Below are 13,562 nucleotides of genomic sequence, written 5' to 3'. Positions count from 1 at the left end.
AAGACCCCATATCCAAACTCTAAGTTTGGTGTTGGGACTATACAACATTGACCTGATCACCTGTGAGGCTCCATGAGAGCCCACTGTCAAGCTAATGACATTAAAAGAGCGCTTGTTGGGAGGCAACCCAATTTTATTTATCTAATTTCTATTTTATTTTATTTTATTGTTATTTTGTGTTTTATTAGGTACATGATCATGTGGAGTCACGAAAAAAATATAAAAATTAAAAACAGAATCAAAAAAACAGCAGAAGAAAAATCACACCTTGGAGGGAGGACAGACTAGCGTTCAACGCCAGTAAGAAGCATCTACCTGTCGTTCAACGCCAGAACAGAGCATGAATCTGGCACTGAACGCCAGAAATAAGCAACATTCTGGCGTTTGAACGCCAGGAATGTGCCTTGAGAAAAGCTGGCGCTGAACGCCAGTAACAAGCATGGAACTGGCGTTCAACACCAGAAACATGCTACACATGGGCGTTGAACGCCCAAAACATGCTACACATGGGCGTTGAACGCCCAGAACATGCATCACCTCAGCGTTTAAACGCCAGAATGGTATGCAAAGTCATTTTGCATGCCTATTTGGTGCAGGGATGTAATTCCTTAACACCTCAGGATCTGTGGACCCCACAAGATCACCTCAGGATCTGTGGACCCCATAGGATCCCCACCTAACATATTCCCACCTTACCTCCTAATCCTATAACACTCTTCCCCATATCACACTTCCCAACAACTTCAATCTCTCTTCCCAATTACCCCCTTCACCACTCACATCCATCCACTCTTCCCCATAAACCCCACCTACCTTCAAAATTCAAAACCACTTTCCCACCCAAACCCACCCTAAATGACCGAAACTACACCCTCTCCCCTCTCTATATATACCCTTCCATTCTACTTCATTTTCACACAACACAACCCCCTCTTCTATACCTTGGCCAAAACCTACACTCCCCCTTCTCCTCTATATTTTCTTCTTCTTCTTCTTCTCTTCTTTCTTCTCTTGCTCGAGGGCGAGCAATATTTTTATTTTGGTGTGGTAAAAGCATAAGCTTTTTTTTTCATTACCATCAATGGCACCTAAGGCCGGAGAATCCTCTAGAAAAGGAAAAGGGAAGATAAAAGCTTCCACCTCCGAGTCATGGGAGATGGAAAGATTCATCTCCAAAAGCCATCAAGACCACTTCTATAATGTTGTGGCAAAGAAGAAAGTGATCCCTAAGGTCCCTTTCAAGCTCAAGAAAAATGAGTATCTGGAAATCCGACATGAAATTCGAAGAAGAGGTTGGGAAGTCATAACCAACCCCATGCAACAAGTCGGAATCTTAATGGTTCAAGAGTTCTATGCCAATGCATGGATCACTAAGAACCATGATCAAAGTATGAACCCGAGTCCAAAGAATTATCTCACAATGGTTCGGGGGAAATACTTAGATTTTAGTCCGGAGAATGTGAGGTTGGCGTTCCACTTGCCCATGATGCAAGGAGATGTACACCCCTACACTAGAAGGGTCAACTTTAATCAAAGGTTGGACCAAGTCCTAATGGACATATGTGTGGAAGGAGCTCAATGGAAAAGAGACTCCAAAGGCAAGCCAGTTCAACTAAGAAGACTGGACCTGAAGCCTATAGCTAGAGGATGGTTTGAGTTCATTCAACGCTCCATCATTCCCACTAGCAACCGATCTGAAGTTACTGTGGATCGGGCTATCATGATTCATAGCATCATGATTGGAGAGGAAGTAGAAGTTCATGAAATCATATCCAATGAAATCTACAAAATAGCCGAAAAGCCCTCCACCATGGCAAGGCTAGCTTTTCCTCACCTTATTTGCCATCTATGTTACTCAGCTGGAGTTATCATAGAAGGAGACATCCCCATTGAAGAGGATAAGTCCATCACCAAGAAGAGGATGGAGCAAGCAAGAGAGACCCTTCACGGATCTCAAGAGATGCATAAGGAAGCTCATCATCAAGAAATCCCTGAGATGCCTCAAGGGATGCACTTTCCTCCCAACAACTATTGGGAACAACTCAACACTTCCTTAGAAGATTTGAGCTACAATGTGGAACAATTAAGGGTAGAACATCATGAGCACTCCATCATTCTCCATGAAATAAGAGAAGATCAAAGAGCAATGAGGGAGGAGCAACAAAGGCAAGGAAGGGACATAGAAGAGCTTAAGGACATTGTTGGTCCTTCAAGAAGAAGACACCACTAAGGTGGATTCATTCCTTGTTCTTATTTATTTCTGCTTTTCGGTTTTTATGTTGTGTTCATTTATGTTTTGTGTCTCTACTTCATGATCATTAGTGTTAAGTAACTATGTCTTAAAGTTATGAATAATTCCATTAATCCTTCACCTCTCTTAAATGAAAAATGTTTTTAATCAAAAGAACAAGAAGTACATGAATTTCGAATTTATCCTTGAATTCAGTTTAATTATATTGATGTGGTGACAATACTTTTTGTTTTCTGAATGAATGCTTGAACAGTGCATATTTTTTATCTTTTTGTTTATGAATGTTAAAACTGTTGGCTCTTGAAAGAATGATGAACAAAGAGAAATGTTATTGATAATCTAAAAAAATCATGAAATTGATTCTTGAAGCAAGAAAAAGCAGTGAAAAAAGCAAAAGCTTGCGAAAAAAATAAAAAAAAATAAAAAATATTTGGCAAAAAAAATAGAAAGAAAAAGAAAAAGCAAGCAGAAAAAGCCAATAACCCTTAAAACCAAAAGGCAAGGGTAAAAAAGGATCCAAGGCTTTGAGCATCAATGGATAGGAAGGCCCAAGGAAATAAAATACAGGCCTAAGCGGCTAAATCAAGCTGTCCCTAACCATGTGCTTGTGTCATGCAGGTCCAAGTGAAAAGCTTGAGATTGAGTGGTTAAAGTCGTGATCCAAAGCAAAAGAATGTGCTTAAGAGCTCTGGACACCTCTAACTGGGGACTCTAGCAAAGCTGAGTCACAATCTGAAAAGGTTCATCCAGTCATGTGTCTGTGGCATTTATGTATCCGGTGGTAATACTGGAAAACAAAGTGCTTAGGGCCACGGCCAAGACTCATAAAAGTAGCTGTGTTCAAGAATCAACGTACTTAACTAGGAGAATCAATAACACTATCTGAAATTCTAAAGTTCCTAGAGATGCCAATCATTCTAAACTTCAAAGGAAAAAGTGAGATGCCAAAACTGTTTTCAGAAGCAAAAAGCTACAAGTCCCGCTCATCTAATTAGAATTAATATTCATTGATATTTTGGAATTTATAGTATATTCTCTTCTTTTTATCCTATTTGATTTTCAGTTGCTTGGGAACAAACAACAATTTAAGTTTGGTGTTGTGATGAGCGGATAATTTATACGCTTTTTGGCATTGTTTTTAGGTAGTTTTTAGTAAGTTCAAGCTACTTTTTAAGGATGTTTTCATTAGTTTTTATGTTAAATTCACATTTCTGGACTTTACTATGAGTTTGTGTGTTTTTCTGTAATTTCAGGTAATTTATGGATGAAATTGAGGGACTTGAGCAAAACTCTGAAAAAAGCTGACAAAAGGACTGCTGATGCTGTTGGAATCTGACCTCCCTGCACTCAAAAATGGATTTTCTGGAGCTACAGAACTCCAAATGGCACGCTCTCAATGGCGTTGGAAATTAGACATCCAGAGCTTTCTAGCAATATTTAATAGTCCATAATTTATTCGGGAATTGACGACGTAAAGTGGCGCTCAACGCCAAGTACATGCTGCTGTCTAGAGTCAAACGCCAGAAACACGTCACGACCCGGAGTTGAACGCCAGAAACATATTCGAAACAAAGGATGGGAAATCCTAGCTAATTCTGAGACAAAGGTGGGAAGAAACATGGTCCAGGAATTCTACTCAAATCTGTGGTTAACAGATAAGCAGAGAATGACGGGAACTGCCTTCCATACCTTTCAAACTATGGTCAGAGGGAAGATTATTTACTTCCACCTTGACAAAATAAGAGAGGTCTTCATGCTGCCTCAACTACAAGATGATCCAAAATCCTTTAATAAGAGAATGGTGAGAGTAGATAAGCGCTTGGACTAAGTTCTAAAGGACATATGCCTCCCTGGAACTAAGTGGATAACCAACTCAAAAGGTGTCCCAAACCAACTCAAGAGACGAGATCTCAAACCAGTTGCTAGGGGCTGGTTGGACTTTATTGGGCATTCTATACTGCCCACTAGCAACCACTCTGAAGTCACTATCAAAAGAGCAGTGATGATTCATTGCATTATGCTGGAAAACTAATTGGAGATTCATCATCTGATTTCTTGTGAGATTTACACAATTGCAAACAAGAACTCCACTGAAGCCAAATTGGCTTACCCAAACTTAATCTCTCTGCTATGTAAAGATGCTGGGGTAAAGATGGGAGTGGATGAGTTCATCTCAGTCGAGCATCCAATCACTAAAAAGTCAATAGAGGTACAACAACTACATGACAACTCCATCAAGAGGGGGGCGCAGGAGTTCCTCCCAGGAATCCCTCAAATTGACTACTGGGCCCGCCTAGAAGCATCTGTCACCAAGCTGCAAGAAACTATGGATCAAGTTAAGGAAGAACAGCAAAATCAAAATAGCATACTCTGCAAGCTGCTTAAGGAACAAGAAAAGCAAGGGCGTGAGCTACAGGAGCTGAAGTGCCAGAAGCTCTCCCTTGAGGGATCAGACACCCCACAGATTAAAGGAGCAACCATCTCCCAAAATAAAGGTTGTTGAGTCCTAATCTTAAATCTGTGATAACTTTTATTATTAGAAACCTATCTTAAGAATTACATAGTGTTAGTAATTAGGGTCTTTATTTTTATTTTTATTTTTATTATCTCCAAGTAAGCTATAATTTGTTCTTCTCATCATCACTTAACATGAATAAAATAGTAGATTTTCTCTAGAGTAAGTAGGCAATTATTTCAAGCTTTCAATAAGAAAAATTCTAATTATTTTTATGTGGTGGCAACAGTTTTTCTCTTTTAAATGAATGCTTAAACAGTGCATATTTTTTATAGTGAAGTTTATGAATGTTAAAATTGTTGGCCCTTGAAAGAATGATGAAAAGAAAGAGAAATGTTATTGATAATCTAAAAAATCATGAAATTGATTCTTGAAGCAAGAAAAAGCAGTGAAAAATACAAAGCTTGCAAAAAAAATGAAAAATAAAGAAGAAGCAAGCAGAAAAAGCCAATAGCCCTTTAAACCAAAAGGCAAGGGTAAAAAGGATTCAAGGCTTTGAGCATTAATGGATAGGAGGGCCCAAAGGAGTAAAAATCCTGGCCTAAGTGGCTAAATCAAGTTGTCCCTAACCACGTGCTTGTGTCATGAAGGTCCAAGTGAAACGCTTGAGACTGAGTGGTTAAAGTCGTTATCCAAAGCAAAAGAGTGTACCTAAGAACTCTGGGCACCTCTAACTGGGGACTCTAGCAAAGCTGAGTCACAATCTGAAAGGTTCACCTAGTTATGTGTTTGTAGCATTTATGTATCCTGTAGTATTACTAGAAATAAAATGCTTGGGGTCACAGCCAAGACTCATGAAGTAGTGATGAGCGGATAATTTATACGCTTTTTGGCATTGTTTTTAGGTAGTTTTTAGTAAGTTCAAGCTACTTTTCGGGATGTTTTCATTAGTTTTTATGTTAAATTCACATTTCTGGACTTTACTATGAGTTTGTGTGTTTTTCTGTAATTTCAAGTAATTTCTGGCTGAAATTGAGGGACTTGAGCAAAACTCTGAAAAAGGCTGACAAAAGGACTGCTAATGCTGTTGGAATCTAACCTCCCTGCACACAAAATGTATTTTCTGGATCTACAGAACGCCAAATGGCGCGCTCTGAACGGCGTTGGAAAGTAGACATCCAGAGCTTTCCAGCAATATATAATAGTCCATACTTTATTCGGGAATTGATGATGTAAAGTGGCGCTCAACGCCAAGTACATGCTGCTGTCTGGGGTCAAACGCCAGAAACACGTCACGACCCGGAGTTGAACGCCAGAAACACGCTATAACTTGGTGTTCAACTCCAAAGGAAGCCTCAGCTCGTGGATAGATCAAGCTCAGCCCAAACACACGCCAAGTGGTCCCCGGAAGTGAATTTATGCATCAAATACTTACCTCTGTAAACCTTAGTAGCTAGTTTAGTATAAATAAGACTTTTTACTAGTGTATTAGTTGTCTTTTGACCACGTTTTATCTTTGGTCTCACTTTTGTATTATTCTTCATCTTAGGAGGCTATTGATCACGTTATGGGGGCTGGCCATTCAGCCATACCTTGACCTCTCACTTATGTATTTTCAATGGTGGAGTTTCTACACACCATAGATTAAGGGTGTGGAGATCTGCTGTACCTCAAGTTTCAATACAATTACTATTATTTTCTATTCAATTCTCTTTTATTCTTATTCCAAGATATACGTTGCACTTCAACTTGATGAATGTGATGATCCGTGACACTCATCATCATTCTCACCTATGAACGCGCGTGACTGACAACCACTTCCGTTCTACCTTAGGCCAGGCGCATATCTCTTAGATTCCCCAACAAAATCTTCGTGGTATAAGCTAGATAGATGGTGGCATTCATGGGAATCCGGAAAGTCTAACCTTGTCTGTAGTGTTCCGAGTAGGATTCTGGGAATCTGGAAAGTCTAACCTTGTCTGTGGTATTCCGAGTAGGATTCCGGTATTGAATGACTGTGACGAGCTTCAAACTCCTGAAGGCTGGGCGTTAGTGACAGACGCAAAAGAATCAAGGGTTTCTATTCCAACCTGATTGAGAACCGACAGATGATTAGCCGTGCTGTGACAGAGCATAGGACCATTTTCACTGAGAGGATGGGATGTAGCCATTGACAACGGTGATGCCCTACATACAGCTTGCCATGGAAAGGAGTAAGAAGGATTGGATGAATGTAATAAGAAAGTAGAGATTCAAGAGGAGCACAGCATCTCCATACGCCTATCTAAAATTCTCACTATTGATTTACATAAGTATTTCGATCCTATTTTATTTTCTATTTATTATTTATTTTTGAACTTATCATAAACCATTTAATCTGCCTAACTGAGATTTACAAGGTAACCATAGCTTGCTTCATACCAACAATCTCTGTGGAATCGACCCTTACTCACGTAAGGTATTACTTGGATGACCCAGTACACTTGCTGGTTAAGTTGAACGGAGTTGTGACCACACATAGTTGTAAACCATGGTATTGGCATCATGTTTTTGGCGCCATTGCCAGGGAAAGAAAAAGCAATGAATTTTACAAAATGCAATAACATATGAATCACAATTCCGTCCACCAAGTAGCTGTGTTCAAGAATCAACATATTAAACTAGGAGAATCAATAACACTATCTGAATTCTGAGTCCCTATAGATGCCAATCATTCTGAGCTTCAAAGGATAAATTGAGATGCCAAAACTGTTCAGAAGCAAAAAGCTACTAGCCCCGCTCATCTAATCAGAATCTGAGCTTCCCTTCAAACTTTGAGATGTATTACCTCTTGATTTTCTTTCTATCATATTTTATTTATCTAGTTGCTTGGGGACAACCAACAGTTTAAGTTTGGTGTTTTGATGAGCGGATATTTTATACGCTTTTTGGGGGTATTTTCATGTAGTTTTTAGTGTGCTTTAGTTATTTTTTAGTATATTTTTATTAGTTTTTATGCAAAAATCACATTTCTGGACTTTACTATGAGTTTGTGTTTTTTATGTGATTTCAGGTATTTTCTGCCAGAAATTGAAGGACCTGAGTAAAAATCTGATTCAGAGGCAGAAAAAGGACTGCAGATGCTGTTGGATTCTGACCCTCTTGCACACGAAATAGATTTTCTGGTGCTACAGAAGCCCAATTGGTGCGCTCTCAATTGCTTTAGAAAGTAGACATCTCGGGCTTTCCCACAATGTATAATAGTTCATACTTTGCATGAGATTTGATAGCGCAAACTGGCATTTAAACGCCAGCTTCTTACCCTTTTTCTGGCGTTAAACGCTAGAATTGGCATAAAAGTTGGAGTTAAATGCCCAAACTGGCACCAAAGCTGGCGTTTAACTTCAGGAATAGCCTATGCACGTGAAAGCTTCAATGCTCAGCCCAAACACACACCAAGTGGGCCCCGGAAGTGGATTTCTGCACTATCTATCTTAGTTTACTCATTTTTTGTAAACCTAGGATACTAGTTGAGTATAAAAACTAATTTTAGAGATTCATTTTGTACCCAATGACATTTTACATCTGAATCTGTATCTTCTACGGCATGAGTCTCTAAACCCCATGGTTGGGGGTGAGGAGCTCTGCTGTGTCTCGATGGATTAATGCAATTATTTCTGTTTTCTATTCAATCACGCTTTTGTTCTATTCTAAGATATTCATTCACACTTCAACATGATGAATGTGATGATCCGTGACACTCATCACTATTTTCAACTTATGAACGCGTGCCTGACAACCAGTTCCGTTCTACCTTAGATTGAGTGTGTATCTCTTGGGTTCGTGGTTCACGAGTTTGATTGCCTCTCCTGACAACAGAGCATTCAAATCCGTGAAACCAGAGTCTGTGTGGTATAAGCTAGAACCAATTGGCAGCACTCTTGAGATCCGGAAAGTCTAAACAATGTCTGTGGTATTCTGAGTAGGATCTGGGAAGGGGTGACTGCGATGAGCTTCAAACTCACAAATGTTGGGCGCAGTGACAGTGTGCAAAAGTATCAATGAATCCTATTCCAGCACGAGTGAGAACCAACAAATGATTAGCCCTACGTAACCCGTAGTTGGACCATTTTTACTGAGAGGACGAATCGTAGCCATTGACAACGGTGATCCACCAACATAAAGCTTACCATGGAAGGAACCTTGCATGCGTGAAGAAGACAACGGTAGGAAAGCAGAGATTCAGAAGACAGAGCATCTCCAAACCTCCACCTGTTCCTCATTACTGAATCACAAGTACTTTTTATTTCATGTTATTCATTCTTCATAAACAAAAATCATTTTTATCATTAATCTCCTGACTAAGAGTTACACGATAACCATAGCTTGCTTCAAGCTGACAATCTCCGTGGGATCGACCCTTACTCACGTAAGGTATTACTTGGACGACCCAGTGCACTTGCTGGTCAGTTGCACGAAGTTGCGTATCACGATTTCGTGTACCAATATGCTTATGTGATCATTTTGCCATTTTTTCTCATGAATAGGCAAGTGCTTCAACGGTCAAATTGATTATTGCCTTTTATGCCAATTTTTGCTAAGTCTCTCAAGTCGATTCACTTCCATTGTACACCTAAGTCATGATGACTCATAAGGGAAAGGAAAAAGCCAATCCTTTGGCTCGTCCTCCTCCTGCAGCTCCAAGTTCTCAACAGGACACGTTCATCAATGAAACAGCCGAGGAGCAATACAAGAAACTAGAAAAGTGAGCCTTTCACTATGAGAGGAAGTTCAACTTACCAGAGAAATATGTGGATCTAATACAAGACAGACTAAATTTTTACCATTGGAGATTTGTAGAATTCGACCCGATAGAAATCAATGAACACCAGGTCAAAGAACTCTACAGAAATCTCCTAAAAAAGGGACGCCACAACTATTTTTCTGAGAGGTGTCACACTGGACACCTCTGATCATGCTTTAGAGGCCTTTTTAGATATCCCGTATATTCCTCCGGCTCAGGATGCTTACACTCAGATAGTGAAGGACTTGACATCCGGCAAGCTTTTATTGGACGTGGTCCTGAAGAAGATTGGCCTTCCTGAGACCAGATGGGAGTACAGTAGAGGAGAAAATGCGATCCCATTGAGCATTGCGTGCTCTGACTTGACTCTAGAAGCGAGGATCTGGCAGCAGATCATCGCCGACTATATCCTACTAAGCATGCATGCAACTCATATCCGCATCCGTGTGGCCGTTCTTCTATGGGCTATTATGGAGGGGAAGAGAATCTCTGTTCTTTCCCTTATTAGAGATTCGATGTGGAAGGTGAACCAACAACAAAAATACAACATTCCCTTCCCATCGACGATCACCAGATTAGCCGCTTTGTCTGGAGTGGAAAGATGCCCGATAGACAGGACGTCTGTCTTCATCAGCAAACAACCATTCCTAAAATACGGCGAGTATGAGGGACCGCTGCCACAGAAGAAGAGGAAGACGACTGAGCCCACTATCAGTAGCAGAGCCCTCAGCACCTCTTGCACCTCCTGTACCTACACCCCGACGTCAAATGCCTTATGAGCAGGGTCGGGTGATAAACCCCATTTGTAGGGTTTATCTTGTGCTTGATTTAGGGGATTTTATAACCTTTTACCCACATTTATCCATTGAAATAGCATGGTTTTATAACTTCTCCCTTAATTGTGCTTAAGAGTGAAAACATGCTTTTTAGGTCTTAAACTAGCTAAATTTAATTCACCTTGATTCCATTAGATGCCTTGATACGTTTGTTAAGTGATTTCAGATTTAGGAGGCAAAGATTGGATAAAGGAAATAAAGGAAAATCATGTAAAAATGGAGAACTCATGAAGAAATGAAGGAATCGCAAAAGCTGTCAAGCCGACCTCTTTGTACTTAGTTGACCATAACTTGAGCTACAGATGTCTAAATGATGCGGTTATAGTTGGGTTGGAAAGCTAACATCTGGAGCTTCGAAATGATATAAGATTTGTCATAGTTGCTATACGTATAAGGATGCGTACACGCACTGTACACGTACGCGCCATTGGTGCACGTGATTCACTTCATGCAAACTCGTGGCCAACGATTTTAGAAGCCTTGTGGGCCCAATCCAACTCATTTCTGATGCTATTTAAGCCAAGGATTGAAGAGGGATGAACAAGTTAGTTACCATTAGTCATAGTTTAGTTTTAGAAGTAGTTTTTAGAGAGAGAAGCTCTCACCTCTCTCTAGAATTAGGATTAGGATTAGGATTAGGTTAGTTCTTAGATCTAGATTCTCATTCATTCATTCCTCTACTTCTACTCTTCAATTCCTTGTTGTTAGATTCATTCTTCTTCTATTCTTTTGTTGTAATTTCCTTTATGTTGTTTCTATGTTTTGTTGTAGATCTACTTTTGTTCTTTCTATTCTCTTTCAATTCAATTAGAGGTAATTCATAATAATTGTGTTCATTTGATTTGTTGTTGTTAATTCTTTGCAATTAGTTGTTGTTAGATTTCATTCTTGTTATCAATTTACTATGCTTTTCTTTTGTGCCTTCCAAGTGTTTGGTGAAATGCTTGGTTTGGTTTTAGTGTAGCTTTTGTTCCTCTTGGCTTTGGAAGAGTAATTAGTGACTCTTGAGTTATCTAATTCCTTTGTTGATTGATAATTAGAAGTTGCTAATTGATTTGAATGCCTCTAAAGCTAGTCTTTCCTTTAGGAGTTGATTAGGACTTGAGGAATCAAATTGATTCATACACTTGACTTTCCTCCATGGTTAGAGGTTAACTAAGTAGGAGTAATGGACAATTTGTCATCACAATTGAGGAGGATAACTAGGATAGGACTTCTAGTTCTCATATCTTGCCAAGAGCTTTGTTAGTTGTTAGTTTATTTTCTTTGCCATTTCTATTTCTTGTCTAAAATCTCAAAAAACCCCAAAATAACTCATAACCAATAACAAGACACTTTATTGTAATTCCTAAGGAGAATGACCCGAGGTTTGAATACTTCGGTTTATAAATTTTAGGGGTTTGTTTTAGTGACAAACAACTTTTTGTATGAAAGGATTAGTGATTGGTTTATAAACTATACTTGCAACGAGAATTCATTTGTGAAATTCTAAACCGTCAAAAATCCAATCATCATCGGGAGATCATTCAGATCCTCCACTGCTACAAGCGCCGCAATGCTCACCGCTTTTAGTGGATTGTGGCAATGTTTGAGGGTCGAGACCCTGGACCACCTCCTCCGGATACGCCAGAGCCTGAGCCCGAGATTGATGAGCCGGCACCGGAGGAGCCAGCAGCTGGAGCTGGCCAGGCATTCGAGCCCTGATGAAGAGAAAATTTAGTGATAGTTTAGAATTTCAGAATTGAAATCTCGTTGTAAGTATAGTTCTAAACCAACAAACAATCCTTTCATACAAAAAATTTGGTTGTCACAAGTACAAATCCCTAATAAAACTAATAACCGAAGTATTCAAACCTCGGTTCGTTCTCCCTATGAATTGCAATAAGATATTCTTGTTATTGGCTATGAAGTATATTTTGGGGTTTTGTAGTAAGAGACAAGAAATGTAAATGGCAAAAGAAATAAACTAACAACTATAAAAGCTCTTGGCAAGGCATGAGAACTAGAAGTCTTATCCTAGTTATCCTTATCAATTGTGACAACAATTGTTCATTGCTCCACTTAGTTAACCTCTAACTATGAAGGAAAGTCAAGTGGATATAATCAACTTGAGTCCACAAGTCCTAGCCAAATCATAAATGAAAGACTAGCTTTAGTGGCATTCAAGTCAATTAGCAACTTCCAATTATCAATCAACAAGAGAGTTTGATAACTCAAGAGTCACTAATTACTCAACCTAGGCAAGAGAAAAAACCATAACTAAAAGAACAATTATCAAAGACATAGAATTCAATAAGGACATATAATTCACTAAACTCATAATTGCTAAAGGAAAGAGAAGGAATCCATAACTCAACTAACAACAAAGAAACTAAAGAAAGTAGAATTACAATAGGAACAATAAATGAAAAAGGAATTAAAGCAAAGAGAAGAAGTAGATCTAATCTAGATAAGAACTTAATCTAAGAGAAGAAAGAGCTCCTCAGAAACTAACTAAAGCATGATGAAAATAAACTAAAATCATTAACTAACTAAGACTCTAAGGATTAAATAGCATCAAAATGAGAATTAGCCAAAATGCTTAGAAATCTGCATGAGTGCCTTAATGAGAACAGTAGCTTCTACGCGTAGACTCTAAAGCGATAGAATCTCTAAATGTAACTAGCAATTGAGAAATTCTTCATTTCTGACATGAGTTCCATTTTACATGCTTACTTCCTCCTTCGGGTGAATTAAATTAGCATTTAAGACTAAAAGATGTTCACTTTAAGCACTGATCCAGGCATTTGCAGTTTCACTGACCTTCTTTACTGAGTAATTTATGCATTTTCTTAGGAAATAATTAGTTTTGGCAAATATTCACTCAGACTGATTCAAGCATACTTGGCATTTTACATTATTTCATGAGCATTTGCATGATTTTAATGACAAAATTGTTATTGCATTACCATGACTTGACTAGAACTTTGATGCACTTATTCTTGATTTCAGGACCAAAGCATGATTACTTAATTGGGAAATGATTCAAACTTAGCATCATGACTTAAGACAGAAAAGATATGCACGTTGACACTTCTGTTAACTGATTGGGAGAAGAGAAGTTGAGCCAACGTTAGTGACACTCAACATTGTCACTAACGTTGGCAATTGCTCACAAATGGCCACGTTAGAAGCCACGTTAACCTAGTTAACGTGGCCTCTAACGTTAAAGGGGGAAGAGAAGCCAACGTTAGTGAC

Source organism: Arachis hypogaea, chromosome 9 (assembly GCF_003086295.3).
Source record: "Arachis hypogaea cultivar Tifrunner chromosome 9, arahy.Tifrunner.gnm2.J5K5, whole genome shotgun sequence".
Lineage (NCBI taxonomy): Eukaryota > Viridiplantae > Streptophyta > Magnoliopsida > Fabales > Fabaceae > Arachis > Arachis hypogaea.
This window is presented reverse-complemented; position numbering follows the sequence as displayed.